At 38.7% G+C, this 6552-nt stretch overlaps 1 pseudogene; it reads left to right on the top strand.

Annotated features, from left to right (window-relative positions):
* The first annotated feature begins 349 nt into the window (after positions 1-349).
* On the top strand, positions 350-4398 carry LOC100728658 (ribosomal protein S6 kinase delta-1-like; annotated as a pseudogene).
* Positions 4399-6552: the final 2154 nt, after the last annotated feature.

Here is a 6552-nt window from a genome sequence, read left to right as displayed (position 1 = left end):
ACATAATAGAATTCTCTACTACCTTAGATTCAGATAGTCCTGTGCTTGAGTTCTAGTTTTGTTCTACAATAACCATGGACAAACTTTTAATGTCTCTAGGTTTCTGTGTCCTTGCCTATAAAATGGGGTACTGCGTATATACATCCTACAATGTATTATGGAGATTAAACGAGAAAATATTTGTGTAGCATTTATTGATCTGAGTAATGATTGGTGTTGAATAAACACTGTGCTTCGCTCTCAAAAAACAGAAGCAACAGGCACCTGCGTGTATGTGTGTTGTGTTTGTGTGTTTATCAAGGGAAGGAAAAAAGAAAGGAAGAGAGAAAAAGATGAGAAGAAGGAGAGTATGAGAGAGAGAGAGACGGATCCTGATTGCAAGCAATTGTCCTATGCAGTGATAGCTGCTGGCAATTTCAAAACCTGTAGGTTTGAGAGTAGGGATGAAGCAAAGAGTCAGTATTGCAGTTTTGATCCAAAGATTGGTTGAATTCTCTCTTTTTGTGGGATATTTTTTTTCTTAAGGCTTCCTATTGACTGAATGAAACTCACCCATGTTATAAAGGCAAATCTTTACTTATTTCAAATTTACTAATTTAAATGATAATCTCATGCAAAAAAAAATCTTCGCAACAATATCCAAATATGTTTGCCTGTACATAGGGATCACGATTCAGCCACACAATGCACAAACTGAACCACCACATCTGATGTCACTGTTGCTAACTGGGTTGAGTTTTATTCCTCAGTAAGTTCATCCATACACATCATTTCATTTAAAATTTTAATCTTAAAAGACACTCAAGAGCCACACACTGCCTCACTGCTCCAAGACTACTTGGGGACATGGACCTCTTTGGCTCCAGGTAATGCTGATGATTCTGGGCTAAGGGCAGCAGCAGAGGGACAGGGAGGATAACAGCATACTGAGAACTGAATTCCAGCTGGCTGCTTTCTACACTGTCACCTCACCCCAGAAACATCTCAGGGGATACCTGGTATATAAACTTACTGTGTAGGTTGTTACATAAAGAAATTCAGAGGATGCCCAGGAAATACTTGCATTTTGAAAGAGATGCAATGATTTTAAGAAACTGCACAAAGAGATATGGAAATTTGCAAATATTTACTCTGACCTTCAGAACTGTTTTCTTCATTAGCTAGGAGAATCATTTGATGAAATTGTTACTGAGGAGAGAAGACTGTGGGCCAAAGACCTGCTACAGTTCCCTGTTAATTATCCTACTATTTGCAGCAATAAACAGTAAACAGCTTGAAGATTTTTTTTCATGGTGGAATAATTAATGATGACTTTGAATTAGTTGGTTCTGCAGAAGCTTGCTGAGTTTTCCTCACTGATACCTTTTCAGGGTATAGTACAAAGTGTTTCTCCACTGACAGTGATGGAATATCTCTTACTGTTGATGTGTATTCTCTTGCTAATTTAGAATGGAATGGCTTCTAATTCCAATCAAAATTCTCCTTTTAGAATTTTTGGTCTAGATCTTTCTTTGGATTCTTCGGGGGCTATTGCTAGAGGCTATAGCTTCTACAGCTAACAGAACAGGAAGTCATAGCCTCTTTGTGGTAGTTTAAAACCAAAACATGGAGATTATTTGGAGAAAACAGGAGAGTGTCAATTGAGCTAGCTTTAAAAAAGAAAGAGGAAATCAACTATTTAGCTGTTGCTGATATTTAGAGGAAGGGAAATGACTGATTCCTAGAAGAGAGTCCAGCCCCACCTTCCAAGAAACTACAAAAAGTACTATAGAGTAACTCGTGCAAGTAGAAAGCACCTCCAACTTTTATGGAAGACAACAGTTAGATGATGTGTCTCACATTTTACTTGTAATGCACACAGGGTCAGAATAGTCATTCATCTGAAAAGGTTGGAGGAAAAGCAGTGAATCCAGCAGGCACAGAAAGACCATCATCCCTTGCTGCATGATTGATATGATATATCTGCAAAAGAGTGTCATCTCCAAAGAGTGAGTGTTGCTTATGTTACAGCATGCTAAAGGTAGCAAACTCTGGCTGTGTGCCAGTAAATTTCTAAACAGAAGTCCTGAAGAAAGTTTTGCTATCAAGGAAGTAAAAAAAAATCCATACATAATTAAGGTTCACCTGTGGCAGTCAGCTTGTACCCCTCAGAACAGCAACAGCTTTGAGTCCAGAGTAAACAGTTGTTGAAGCATCCTCAAAGTTCTGCCTTTGAAGACCAGCCTTACTCCAAGTTCTCCAGAGAATATCATCTAAGAAGATAATGGTGAAGACAGTTTTCCAACTTATCCTAATCCTGGTCAATTTTTTAAATTGCCCTATTAGTTACTTAACATTGAACAGTGAATATGGTAATAAAAGATTGAAGCAGGCTCTTTGAAAAAGGAGCACTTTAGGCAGCACTGAAGGGAAATATGTGGATGCCAAAGCCATTCTGAGCTTCCCAGCAAAGCTTGCTGGCAACAGTGACAGACCCAGAACCCAGCTGAGAGCTCATGAGCTGAAGTTCTCCCTGGAGATGAGGACCCAGAAGCAATTCTTTCCTAAGAGTATTCAGTTCCCTCAGGATATCAAAAAATAGCTTCTTGGAATTTTTTAGGATGTAAAGTAAGGGTAGCACAAGTGAATTTCTAGGGCTTGATTTCAGAGAAAAAACTTGCATAGTATAAAATCAGAATCTTTGAAGCCATTCTTTGGGCTTCCAGATGGAGAAAGTTCTTACAAGAGTTTAAAGCTCAGGAGTTAATTAGCAAGGACTCATATGATTACTTTGTTTAAAGATGTTGCTTTTGATAATATCGTTGGTACTGATGAAAGAAGATCTGATCTTGTAACTATACATGGTGAATTAGAACTACCAAATGAAGCTGCAGCAACGGGTCTGTCTGCATAGATGAAAGTAGGCACAGTAGAAAGTAAGCTTCTGGAGGGCACCAATATCTTATGACTTAGGTTTTGTTACGGTTTGTATCTAGATGTTCCCTCAAAGCCTCATGTAGTCATGAGGGCAGGGTTTCTGGAGGCAGCAAAATGTAGAGTTTGTGATTTATTTATGGTCCAATGCTGGGATTAACAATGTGAGTGCTACACTTGCCAAAGGATAGGTAGCCTGCATCCAATATAAGGGACAGAAAGATTCTGTTCTCTTCCCTGTTGCTCTTGCTGTCTCTCACCACCATGAACTATTGCCCCTCTGCCATATGTCACCCTGCCTTAGGACCAGCTGGTTATGGACTGAAACCTCTGCAAACTGTGAGATGAATAAGCCATTCCTCCTTTAACTTTGAGCATCAGGTATTTTGTCTTAGCCATGAGAAAAGTAACTAAGATATGCCTACAATTAAATAATGCCAGAACACCCGAAGAAGGCTCAGGGGACCTGAAGGATCCCTTTAGGCCAGATCCTATAGTATAACCATGACACACTATGCCCAGGAAGATCTCACTGTGTTATTTATAGAAGTTGTTGATCATAAAGTTTTAGGAGACATGTCTTTATTATATAGCACAGATTCTAAGTTTCAGGGTGTCATAGTGAATGAGTCCATGTTAACTGCAGACAATGTGGAAGAAAGCTTATTCCACACTTCTAGTCCATTCTCAGATACTAATGAATATAATCAAAACACAGACACTTCAACAGCAGAAATATTCCTGTTTGCAAATCAAATTTATGAATTAGCTAAAGAGCAACCTGATTCTTTATTCCAAATAGATATTGAGACTAAGGAAGAAAGTGGATTATCTTTGGAAAGAGGCATAAAATTCCATCAGATTTTTGAGGACCTTGATACAAAAAATTAGCACTAAATTTCAGGTTTTACATCCCAGAAGACTGTGTTCAAAGACAGATAGCAGAAATTGTGTTATATTGATGCTTTACATAGAGAGGGAATTATACACTGCAATTTGAATCCAAGCAATATCTTACTGTATGATAAAAGACACTTTTAACTAATGTAACAGGTGGAGTGAGGTTGAAGATTCGTGTGACAGTCCCTGACACAGCAAGAATGTACTTAGTGTGCCCTCAGACACTGGAGCAATCACAGAAGAAACTGAAGCCTGTGGTTGATAGAGCTTGAGTGCATCTTCTTGGAACCTCTCACTGGTAAGTCTTTAGCTGAGTGCCATCAAGCAGGAACAAAGACCTTTAGTACTTTGAACAAGCCAGAATGTGTCTGAGAAGAGGTTCAGTCACTCATTGAACAACTCTTGAAGTTCAACCTTCTGGAACATCTGGACACTGGAGTCAGTGGTGTTGAAGATATCAAATCTCACCCATTTTTTACTGCCATGGCTTTGGCAGAGCTGATGATTTTAACACTATCCAGGGAAACCTTCACACATTTGGATCTCTCTGTGGCAGCAGTTCAGCACATAGTCATTACAGTGTAAAGAACTGTTTGGATCAAGATCTTAAGAGAAAGCAGGGGGAAGATCTTTAATTTACAAAGAGCTTTAATTTACAATTGCTGTCTGGAATGATAATTTTTCCAGAAGATGTTATATATACATTTTTTTTTGTCTTTTTCTTTTTTATCAGTACCAGGGATCAAACTCATGACCACACACTTGCAAGGAGGCACTTATGCTGCTGAGCTAAATCCCCAGCCAAAGTATATATACATCTTTAACCAAGGTGACACTCAATTTAATCTATGTTCAGGTGGCAGAAGCCTTGCAAAACCAGTGGAAGTAGGAAGACCCTTTAAGAAACTCTTCTGACAAGGGGTTCTAAGTGTAGAATTGTTTACCTTAAAAGAAGGAACTTTATGTGGCACCTAACTGTCCTATGCTAATCAAGCTTGAGTTATATGATCAAATTATTTTCTGAATAGTACCCTAAAAGTGATTGATGTACAGTGTCATCTATGGGGTGTGAAAAGAGAGAAAAACTATTTTAGGTTTTATTTTAGGAATCCATACTGTGGTGTTCTGTAACTCAGAACTTTGAAGATGTTTTCAGACAATTTCTGTGAGAAGGAAGCACTTCATAATGTCAACTTTGAAATCTGTGGGTTAATAATGTTTCTTTTGAGAGGGTTTATATAAACAGAAATACTCATTTCTCTCTCTTCAGCCTTACCTTTCTTTCCCTATCTTTCTACTTCTTGTACCCTTTGCCTATTTTCTGATATTACCTTCTTCCTACTCTTATTACAACCTATGCAACAAAAAAGGGAAAGGAAGTATTTATTTCCCCCAAAATAAATCACCTTAGTAAGGAGTGAGACATCATGATATAAAATAAATGTAAAAATGTAAAAAAAAATCTTATTCCCATAAGATAGAACAATAAGTACATATGATTTTCCTATAAAGGACAGTATAACACAGATAAGGGGAGTAGCAGATTGCCACATCCAAATCAGAGTTGGGAGCTATTTACTGTATCCAGTTGTGGAATATTTGCAGCTGTCTCATGAAGGAAATAACACACAAACAACCTGGGGGAAAGGGGAGAATTTCCAAAGTAAGTGGTAGAAATGAACAGAAAGATTATTCCAAGCAGAAGGATCATTACTACAAAGGCTCTACAAAAATATGCATCACAAAATAAATGAGCAACACAGCCAGGAGATGCATGTTAAAAGTAGTGGGAAATTAGGCTGGTGAGGTTGGACAGTGAGTAATTGTTGTACCTTAGTTCTAACCAATGCACCTCCTTTCTGTTCTGTATGTGCCATTTCAATAGAGATTAAAATTCCATCTCCAGTAAAGACTTAAGTTTCAGCTCCTTGTAAATCCTCCTCCCCTTCCCATTGTTTTTAGGTTAAGTTTCCATTTCCCATAAAAGCTTTAAGTTTCAATTTGTTATAATCCCTCCACTCCCTTCAGCCTATCTGCAATACAATGTGCTTTCCTTAAGAAACATTTAACTATAAGGACATTATCAAACTGGGTCAAAGTTTGCAACATTCCTGTGGTTTTCTGCTTTAAAACCCAACCCTTTTAGCTATAAGGCACGCAGTCTCCATATTGGCTCCTGGAAGCTGTGTTGCCAGGCCTGGCCTAAAATAAAGCCTTTGCTCCCAAAATTTTAATTTCTTGGTTCCTTGGATTTTATTCCTGGGTCCGAGCTATCACATTTGGGGGCTCATCCAGGATGGAAGCAAGACCCCCAACTTCTGAATACCTAAAAGTAAGTACTCTGGAGGGATTAATTAGACAATGGTCAGTTCGCACTTTGGGAGGGGATGCCCTCAATTTGGGGAGTGGAAACCTTGCGAGGACAGAATCAATTGTTTTTTTTTTTTTTTTTTTTTTTTTGGATAAATTTCATCCATTTGTGACTCTGCCCCCAGTGGGGAACCACTCCACTGGGAGGGGAAGTCCTAAATTTGGGGAGTGGGGAACCACTCCATTGGGAGGGGACACCCTCAATCTGGGGAGTGAGGACCTCCTGAGGACAGAGTCAGTTGGGTTTTTTGGGATGAATCTCATCCATTTGTGACTTTGGCCCATGAGGGGATCCACTCCATTGGTTAATTTGTTAATTCCTCCAGATCCCAAAATTTGACCAATTCCAAAATTTGGCCAATTTTTGAG

This window comes from Cavia porcellus, unplaced genomic scaffold (assembly GCF_034190915.1).
Source record: "Cavia porcellus strain 051 isolate PalLab524CR breed Dunkin Hartley unplaced genomic scaffold, mCavPor4.1 scaffold_3, whole genome shotgun sequence".
NCBI classification, from domain to species: Eukaryota; Metazoa; Chordata; class Mammalia; order Rodentia; family Caviidae; genus Cavia; species Cavia porcellus.
The sequence above is the reverse complement of the archived record's forward strand: the minus strand, read 5'-3'. Positions and strand labels throughout refer to the sequence as shown.